Raw genomic sequence first — 11,040 nt, forward strand, 5'->3', positions numbered from 1 at the left:
ATATCTTGAGCAGTTACCGGTACGTTCTCTGCCCCATCATGCATGTCTGATATAAAATCAACTATGCAATGCTGGGGCACTCGGCTATCATGCGTTGCATCAACAAAATTAATGAATTCAACATCCTTACTTTTGTTGCAACATAGATGTTGTTTCTCTGCTTCGTCAGTTATGAACTCATGGTTATGCTCTAAATTCACCAGTTCAATCTTTGCAGCTACCACCATTTTTTCTCATCATCATATATCTTTTCTTAATTTCATTCCGGCCTTACATTGCATACGGCCCGAATTCCTATTCCTCATCCTAGGTGTATCATTTGGTTTTGGTGCACTTTTACCTTCACGTGAACAATTTATCCACTTACTGAATGTCTTCTCTCTGTATTTCTTCAATGGAAATCCAACTTCATATGCATACCTTTTATAAAATTTATATGCATCATCAACATCCTTGAAAGTCATCCCTACTGTTGGCACTATATTCGGATCAATGTTTTTTGCTGCAGTTCATTGACAATGTTGTTTGTACCACGAATTATGATCATAACAATCTAATCAATTAATAATAAAAAACAACAATTGGACTTACATGTGAATGTAGTATTTGAGGCGTATCCATCTCCTTGGAGCTAATATTGGACATTGGCGGTCGAATCTGTTGTTGTCCTTCATCCCCCATGCTTGAAGCGTCGATTATAGGCCCCAGTAGAGCAGGAGGTGGTGTAACCATTAAGTTACCATCAACTACTCCCTCAGTGTTTGGACCAAGATGACCGCCATCTCTTACCATCGCCGGCGATTGTCCAGAGCCGGCCATCTCCACCGCCAACTAGTTCTCTAGTAGTGGGATATTTTTTCGAATGCAAGGAAATCACAGATGATACTCCAAACAAGTAACCGCACCCACGTTTCTAGGGTATTTCCATAATTTCCGAAACCGTACCGATATTGTAGCAGTGTACATTTAATACAAAAAAACATTACAAACTTCTTACGCACAATGACTCAACGTTTTACGCCATTTTGTATATACTATATATGCAACATTTATAGCGTACCTGTTTTATGCCAAACCATTCATCATCTTATTCTATATTACCTTTAAGTGCCGCAATTAAACCCCATGCAAGATCCATTAATTCCGCGCCCACGTTTCAGAGTACGCATGTTTGCATGTGAAATCTAATCCCTATAATTCTGCCCACTACCATATGATTCCCGCCTTTCCATTAATCCACCCCATCACGGCGCCGTCGGTTCTGCATATTCTCTGTCTCCTCTCCATCAGACCCACGCGCCGTCGGCTGAGCGGACCAGACCTCGTCCACGACTCGGGCTCTCTTTAATATCTGAAGCCCAGGGCTCCCGTTATACCTACCCTATATATATATGGCAGGTATAACGGGAGCCCTGGGCTTCCAATAGTTAAAGGAAGCCCAGGCCGACTACCCCTACAAACTGGTTCAACCCAGCGCGCCCAACCAGCCTGTCGGGTGCGCCACCTGCCCCACGTCTGTTAGCGCAAAAAAAAGGAATGCATGCATGAGTCAAACACGATCCAATGCATGCGCGTAAATTTAGGAAAAAATGTGTGACGGTTTCTATTTTTAAATGCTTTATTTCCTCCATAAATTTAGGATCGCTGCAACAGTCATGCAACTAGACACGTAAGGACCATTTTATGATATATACTGAGACTAAATATGCTACAGTGTGTAGATAATTATGCAATTCGGTATACTGTGTAAAAATCTGTTACCAGCTGCATGCGCACGAATTTATAATAAAAATAATGTGCAATGAAAGGAAATGAATTACATGCATAGAAACAAAAAATCCTATTTAATGTTTAATTTGCTTCATAAATATAGTATCCCCCTCCAACAACCATGCACCTAAACACATTAGAACTAGTTTATGATTTATACTTATACTAATTATACTACACGGTGTAGATATTTATGTAATTCGGTATACTGTATAAAAAAATCTAGCATGTTGTTCACTGGTGGACGCATCTCCAGGTTGTAGCGTAAAAACCTTAAGTTTTAAGCATAAACTCTCTCAATTATAAGCGTAAATATCTGGCCAATGTGAGAGGTTGATAGCTCTGGTAGGTTGTTATTACGATCTTATTTTTATGGCAGATTCAAAAAATATGGCAGCCGCATGCATGCAGTTTCTATTTTTATACAGATCCAAAAATTATGGCAAAATACATGCATGAGTCAAACGCGTTCCCTTGCATGCGCGTAAATTTAGGAAAGATATGTGTGGCAATTTCTATTTTAAATGCTTTATTTTCTCCACAAATTTAGGATCGCTGGAACAGACATGCAACTAAAACTCGTAATGACCATTTTATGATATATACTGATACTAAATATGCTACATTGTTTAGATAATTATGTAATTCGGTATACTGCGTAAAAATCTGCTACCAGCTGCATGCACACGAATTTATGATGGAAAGAATATACAATGAAAGGAAATGAATTGCATGTATAGAAACAAAAAATCGCATTTAATGTTTTATTTCCTTCATAAATATAGGATCTCTCCAACAGCCATGCAACTAAACGCATTATAACTAGTTTATGATGTATACTGAAACAAATTATACTACACGGTGTAGGTATTTATGCAATTTCTTACACTGCGTAAAAAATCTGGCATGTTGTTCACTGGTGGACGCATCTCCGGGTGGAGCGTAAAAACATTAAGTTTTGAGCATAAAATCCCTCAATTATAAGCGTAAATACCGAGTCAATTAGAGGTTGATAGCTTTAGTAGGTTGTTATTATGATCCTATTTTTATGACAGATCCGAAAAACATGGCAGCCGCATGCATGCGGTTTCTATTTTTATACAAATCCAAAAATTATGGCAAAATCGTGGGAGTTTCCATTGCATGCGCGTAAATTACGAATAGCATAAATCAAGGAATTGTCTTTCCAATGTGCATGCAGTAAACTGATATACGAACTCTGTGTTCAAGCATAAAATCGTACAGTTTTAGCGTAAATAATACATGTGGTAGGTATAAAACACAATAATCGAAAAAGAAAACTGCGCCGGATCAGAGGATGTCACGCGCGATCATCGCTGTGCGCATCTCGCGCCTTCCGTGACGTCGCTCGCTCGAACATCGCGCCTCATGCGTCGCCATCGCTCGCACGTCGACGGGCTTCGCTTGCTTGCCGGCCTTGGAAGTGCCGCCTCCTTGGGGCTTCGAGGACGCCGCCGCTTGCCCGCACAAGGGCCCCGCTGTCGCTCGCCCTCTGGATCGGGGAACCGCCGCCACTACTCCGGATCGAGGAACCTCCGCCACCGCGCGTAGAGGTAATGGAGTTGCGGCCACCGGTCTGGGAACCGCCGCCACCGCACAAGGGCACTGCCGTCGCTCGCCCTCTGGATCGGGGGCCGCCGCTGGCGGCCTGGGAACCGCCGCCACCACATGTCGAGGTCGGGGAGCCGCGGCCACCGCAGCCACCTGCCGGGGGTCCACCGCCGCGCGCGCTATCGGGCAACCGCCGTCGCTAATGAATCGAGATGTGGCGTGAAAAACTGAACCCTAGCACTACGGATTTTCTTTTATAGATGTCTGGACCTGGTCAGGCTCGACCGGATTACACTGTCTGGCCTGGGCTTTCTTTAGTTATTGGAAGCCCAGGACTCCTAATATACAATAAATAAATAAATAAATATATATATATATATAACTTGCATCCATGCTGGAGTTTTATTTTATTGTGCATTGAATTTGAACTCAGAATTGAAATTCGCAAATTGGAATAGAAAACGGAAAACGGGGAATAGAAACAAAAGAATAAAAGAAAAGAATTTCTCCAAGCTCCCCGGCCAAAACCTTATCTCTAGCCAATCTCCACGTAGCCCATGGGACAGACTTTGTTTAGCAGCCGGATCGAGCCCACATGTCCGACTTTGGTATGGACCCGCGCGTTTGGATCTCTCGCTGTAGTGTGGGGCCAGATGCATGTCAGTGGGTTATATTTTCCGCCAAACCGATGCGTGGGACCCTTTGCCAACTATGTCCTCCTACTCGTTCTCGAGTTGTTGCGGCAACAAACTCAACCACCACCGCATTTGATTCGATGGATTAGTTGGAAATCAGCCTAAACCCTTGGGAGAGGACTTCGCCGCCGAGGTATATAAACCGTGCCTCGCGTGCCCTCCTCCATAACCGAGCTGGGAGCAAGCGCCATCACCAATCGAGTGGAGAGGGAGATAGAGGAGAGCGGACGACCGTCGTCGTCGTCATCCTGTGCGCTCACCAACGGCGCGACCTCGAAAACGTATCAAGGAGCAGCGACAGGCGGTGATGACCATGCTCGTGGTCAGTGGCGAAGGACCTTAAAAAAATTTAGGTATGGCTCTACACAACTGGACCGTTTAATATTTAGCAGACAACCAATCAACTTGAAGAACAACTCGCGATATATATAAAGAAATAGAACATTGTCTAAAATGAGAATGAATTGCTACAAAACATATAACTGCCATACCTCTGAGTTTGCTATATATGTCTTGGGGACCAAGGTAATTGCATTTGCATATCCTTCTTTTGAAATGCCTTCTTAATATTTTAAAGATCAAGCACTTTGAACAATTCCCTCTCAATGTCGATCACCATTAAATCGTTAAGCCAATAATCACCCATTTCGTTGCACAACTCAGTTTTGATAATTTTTAGGGCAGAAAAATCCATTTCAACCGTGGCTGTTGCTATTGGGAGTATCAATGCTAACTCAATGAGCCGATAGACCAAAGGAAATACAGTATCCCTGCCAATTTCAACCATTGTTTTTGCTAGGCTTGCAAGATCATGACAAGCTTTGAATTCATCAACTCTTCGCTCATGAATAATAAATGTCAGTAACTGATCTTTGATTAACTTGCGATCATCAAAAGAGAAATCCTCCAAATATATCTCCGTAAGACTAGCAAGCTTATTCACATCAAACCTGCTGAATGAATCTCTTGGATCAAGACAAGCAAAACAAGTAAGCAATTTGGAGGATACCTCATAGAATCGATGATCCAACTCTGATATAAGAGAGTCAATAGCAGCATAGAAGATATCAACACGATAAAAATGATCTTGAGTGATATTATTTCTTCCTCCTCTTCTTGACTGACCAAATCTTGGTATTGGACCATCCATATCTGGTATATCAATACCAACTTCCACACAAAAAGCTTTGACTTCTTCAAACAATGGATCCCAACCTTCACTTCTCAAATCATTCAAACGAATTCTCACATCAACAACTAAAGACATGGCCTGAACAATATTTTGATCCTTCTTTTGCAATAGAAGGGACAACTCATTTGTGATGCGAAGGATTTGCAACATCATCTTCATGATTAACACAAAACAAAATGACTCCATGTTTGCAACCAAACCTCTAGCCCTTGATGGATTTCGTTGTCCTTGATTCACAATTCCCAGAACTCCTATTATTGACTCCCACATTGTTTCAATACGAAGCAAAGTCCTGTAGTGAGATCCCCACCTTGTATCTCTAGGTCTAGCCAATGAAGTTTCTTGGTTTTGTCCTCTTCCAGATGAAATCTCACCATCATTATCACCTGCAAGTTTGTGATAAACATCAACATTCAAACAATCAAATTATCCAACAGACAAGCAGTTGTTTGCTTATAGTTACAGCTTGCAAGCTTACAATTATAGGCGTGGACGCATGGGTGTCTGTCGTGTGTCGACTACCGTGTCCAGCGGAGCAGAATCCGGTGGGGGCGTCAGGTCGGACCCCGGTGGAACGTGGATGCAGGGATGCAGTCCGGTGGCCGGCGGGCGGAGCTCGGCGCGTCGCGCTCCCGCGGGACAGGGACGGGGCGGGACAGGGATAGCCGGACAGGCCAGCGGAAGGCACAACGGCGGAAGGCACAGGCGTGGGCGCGTGGACACTCACGTCTCGGTCTCCCCTGGGCGGACGGCGGAAGCCGGAAGGCACAGCGGCGGCTGTGTTCGTGAGGGTTAGTGCCAACATGATATGGAAGCTAGGCCGGTGAACCTGCTATTTTTTTGGTATGGCTTGGGCCATAATGGGCCCTCCACCCCTGCTCGTGGTGTCGTCAGTTGAGGTGGGTGATCGGTGTGAAGGGAATTGCTCACAGGAGGAATTCAAGCGCCATGGTGTTTTGTTCGACGATGATGGAGCCTTCGGTCGTCAACAGCGGTGAGAACCCCCCACCTAGATTTCGAATACATCTCCATAACATGTAGCATCGAGCGTACTAGTAGAATGTGTCAGGCACCCAAAGTGACCTGTGGACGGTCTGTTCCCGAGGTCGGACAGTCTGCGGTCCAGACTCCAGACGGTCCGCGCGTGCGCAGAATCAGTTAGGGTTTCGTGTTTCTTGCGGGTTTTGTTAGCTAGATTCACGAAATTAACTCAGTAGATCGTTTGTAACGTGTCCAGACCTCCTCCCTCTATATAAATGAAGGCTACGACTGATTTGTACATTATCAATCGAATCAATAATCAGTTTATCTCTCGTTTTTTACTTTAGGCATTAGGAGTAGTTCTAGTTTAGCCTCTCAATCCCCAAATTCTTTGCTTCTCTTCGACTCTACATCAATTAGAGGTGTCTAGGGTGGCCTGCCGACCCTAGACAACACCTAGGATCTCTCTGTCACACCCGGTTTTGGAAGGTAAACCGAATGCGAACCATGTACGTGCCAGGATCAGAACTCACGTACACAGTGATTACATAATTGGACATTGTCACACAATGCCTGAATTAAATAGCGGAAAGGTACTTAGTTACATCAAGATGTCTGAGACATCCATAGAGGCTATTACATAAACATAGTGTTTAACATTAAATCAAAGTGCGGAGTAACGAAACGTAGCATGTAAGCGTACACAGGCAGCTGACTGGGGGTTTGCCACTAAAGTAAACTAGAACTCGTCGTTGTCCTAGAACTCCTCAAAGTCCTCCATGTTGCCAACTTCACCTTCTGAGCACTGAGTACAGTGGGGACAACCTGGGGTGGGGTGGTTTGTAAAGCAAGGGTGAGTACACATCAACGTACTCAGCAAATGTCCCGTTTGGCTAAAGTGGACTAGTTGTATATGGAGTTAAGATTAAGCAGTTGCTTTTAGTTGGTCAAGTTTTATTACTATAAGTATAGCCAAATTTTAGTAATAACCCAGTTATTACCCAGAGGCACTCCCTCCAAGAGGAAATACTAGAGATCAGATTTATAACCATCATTGCTAATCATCATTATAAAAGTAATCAAAGTTCTTCTAATCAAAGAGGATCCCAAGGCTACTCGTAACCGTGAGCACGACTGATATACCAGTTTCTAACACTCTGCAAATGTCGCACACTTTACCCACAAACCATGATTCCCATTCTGCCCGGGGTTCTAGCCTCCCCATTGATCACTACCAAGGTGACCTAGCAGGGTCTCACTATGTAGCCTTTACAAAGATTTCCTAGAGGTCATAGCCACCCGTTAGGTTTCTCCAGTTTGATAAACACAGTACATCTCCCCAGAGGAAGGGTGACTAACAAAACCAAATCAAAGAACCTCTGCAACCAGCCTCGGTAGAGCAAGTACTGTGCCTGGACCCCCATTGACGGCCCTACGGCAAAGCCAACTACTCCTCTTGTTCCTCTAATTAATCAGCTAAGGGCGTCCTATTCCACCCTCATGGTTGCACTGTTATCCCGGGTTGTCACTCCCCAAACAGGTCCTTATGGAGAGGTACTCGGGAAACAGCCTGAGCCCCCTAAAGTTATCACAAGAACCTCATCAGGATAACATCATCGTATCATAAATAATCACATCATGTTCATTGATTAAGTTAAAGCAATAGCATAAGCTAACCATGATTAACCCAAAAAGGTAAACAAGTGTAAGGTAAATACAGTCTAGTCAATCCTTAAGTTTCAATAATGTAATGCGGGATAGTGAATTATAAAGTAAAGTAGGACATGATAGGTCTGAGGACACTTGCCTTCACCAGGTTGTTGCTCAGAGGGATCTTCGGCAAACACTCAGGAACCACGAGCTGCTCGTTGTCTAAGTAAAGCGAGCATACATTCAATACATTTGGAAGGTAAAATGAACATCACATCACTCATGTACAAACATTGGCACACAACTCAAAAAGGTATAGTATTAAGTACAGGGGAATGAGGTCAAGTTATAAAATGGACTAATCCTAATTGGGGAATTGATTACTCTCTAAGTGCACGGAACTTAGCTCAAAAGGTTAAGAGGTAATTAAACAAGTAGAGATTAAATTATAAGATGAATTACTCTTATTTAGGCATTTGATTGTCCCATAAGTGTTATCCATAAATACATACCTAATTCTATTTATGTCATTAAGGCCTAAGGGTTAAACCAAAAAATGAATCCATGTAATGCATAACACTAATCTCACAAGATTAAATATACTTTACTCCTAGGATTCTCCTTTTATTTATTTCATTAAATAAATAAATCAACATATACTTTAATTCTATATTCTAAGTGTAAAAATTAAAGTATACAGATTACAGTTGGTCATATTTTTATTTGAACAGAGAATAATTTTGTGAACATTTTGCAATTTGAACCACTAAATTAGGATTCTCACAAGTCTTGAAGTTTGAAATATGAAATTAGGGCTAAATCTATGATTAAATAAAAGTCCATGGGGCTATTCTAAAAAAACCAGAGACCTATGCGCTAAAATAGAGGACGGCGGGTTGATTTCCTAAAACCAGGGGGTTCTTAAGCAAAACTCACACGAGAAGGGGTACAGGGTAATCTTAGCCGTCGGATCAGAGATCAACGGCCTAGATTAGATTGTGCGGGTGCGCGCGCGGGCGTGGCTGACAAGCAGGGCCAGGGTGCCAGTGAGCCAGGGTGGGCTGACCGGCCGGGCCCAGGGGCAGAGACGCGGGTGAGGGGGAAGAGAGAGGGGCGGTCAGATCCCGATTGAAGGGCTAGGATTACATCTACTCGGGTTAAGACTAAACCATCTGATCTCGTATGGACGGCCGAGATCTAACGGCCAGGGGCTGACTTGGGCACGGTGGCGCCGCTCGGTCCCGCGGCGAGAGTTCGCCGGAGACGAGCAGACCGGCCACGACAGGGCACTAGAGGCTCGGGGACTAGCCTAGGCGCAATCAGGGGGTCTGGCGAACTTGGCCATGGCCTTCACGCCGGCGCGGGGGCACCAGAGAGCGCAGACCACGGCGGAGCGGGCTAACGGCGGCGCTGGATTGCTCCGGTGAGCAATCGTGCGAGCTATAGAGCGAGGATAACCAAATTAAGGGCATGGGCAGGTTGCTCACCTCAAGCAGAAGTGTTGGCATCGCGAAGCAATGGTAGAGGCGCAGGGGCTCGATGGGGCGACGGTGGCGGACTCCGGCTGCGCAAGAAAACACTCCGGTGAGCGTGGACCGGGTGCAGCAGGGAGGGAGAGGGCACACTGAAGGATGTCCCGAGTAGCTGACGGCAAGGCGAAGCTCACCGTGGCACTAGACGGCTCACAGGCGTAACGGCGGCCACGGAACAGGCGGTGGGCGTCGGTGAATGGTGGCGGAGTGCTCGGTTCGCGCAGGCAGAGCGAGAGGGAGGGCGAGGGAGCTAGGCAGAGGGCGCAAATGAGAGAGGGGAGGTGGGCGAGCAGGGCGCGGGGCTCAAAAGGGGCGCGGCGGCTCGGACGTGGCTGGAGTACGCGTGATCGTGGGCGCGTCCACGACGGGGAGATCGTGGGCGGAAGGTTAGAGACGGCTGATAGGTGGGGACGGTGGGACAGAGAGAGAGTGTGTGGGCGTGGGGGGGGAGAACGACGCCGACAGCTCTAGCCCACGGGGCGGAGAGGGAGAGGGCACGCTTAGGCTTGCGCCGACAGGCGGGGCGCGTGCGCGGGCTGGGCTAAGTGGGTCGACTTGGGCTGAAATGGCCTTTTCTATTTTCTTGGAATTTCTATTGCCTTTTCTATTTATTTTCTCTAGGGTTTTCAATTCAAATTCAATTCAAGTTTCAAATTCAAACCAAATCAACCATGTGCAACAATTCAAAGAATATTTGGGGTTCAACATGATGCAACATTTCACGACTCACATGTTTTGCCAAAAATAAAGTAAATACTCCATCACTAATTAAGCTAACCCTAACCAAAAGAGAAAGAGAGAGAGAGGAACTAGAGAGAGAAGGACACTAGAGTGAGATAGAGAAGAGTAACACCTGAATTTGGATGATCATAAGAAAGAAATTTTATACCCCCTAATTCAGGGTGTTATAGACCTATCCCCCTTAAAAGAATCTCGCCCTCGAGATTCAAGGCTGGCTAGCAAAGAGTTCAGGGTACTTGGCTCTCAGATCATCTTCTCTTTCCTAGGTTGCTTCTTCTTCTGAGTGATGGCCCCATTTGACTTTGCACATCCTGATGGTGTTCCTCCGAGTGACCCTGTGGTCTCCAGAATTTGCATGGGCTTCTCAATGTAAGTCAGATCTTCTTGAACTTCAAGATCTTCCGCTGGCAACTACTCTTCTGGCACTCTGAAAGGGAAATGTGCCCTTGGGCCATTTCTAAGTATTTTGGTGATTGAGTGCCAACACAAGTGCTTAAAAGTGAATTTATGCTTATGGATGGACAAAGTGCAAATCAAGAGTAAAGGTATGTTTCTAAGCCTTAGTACATTGGTTTTGTGTACTAATATACTTGTCTAAGTGTTAGAAACAGAAAGAAGAAGAAAAGAAAACAGGTGAAAAAGGCTTGGCTGTGTACAGCCAAGACTCAGCTCTGTCTGGCACACCGAACTGTCCGGTGCGCCAGGTTGCCTCGAGCGAAGTGGCCGCTCTCGGGAATTCGCCGACGGCGTACGGCTAAAATTCACCGGACTGTCCGGTGTGCACCGGACTGTCCGGTGAGCCAACGGTCGGCCGGGCCAACGGTCGGCCGCGCGATCTGCGCGGGACACGTGGCCGAGCCAACGGTCGGAAGGGGGCACCGGACTGTCCGGTGTGCACCGGACATGT

This window comes from Zea mays, chromosome 7 (assembly GCF_902167145.1).
Source record: "Zea mays cultivar B73 chromosome 7, Zm-B73-REFERENCE-NAM-5.0, whole genome shotgun sequence".
Taxonomy (NCBI): domain Eukaryota; kingdom Viridiplantae; phylum Streptophyta; class Magnoliopsida; order Poales; family Poaceae; genus Zea; species Zea mays.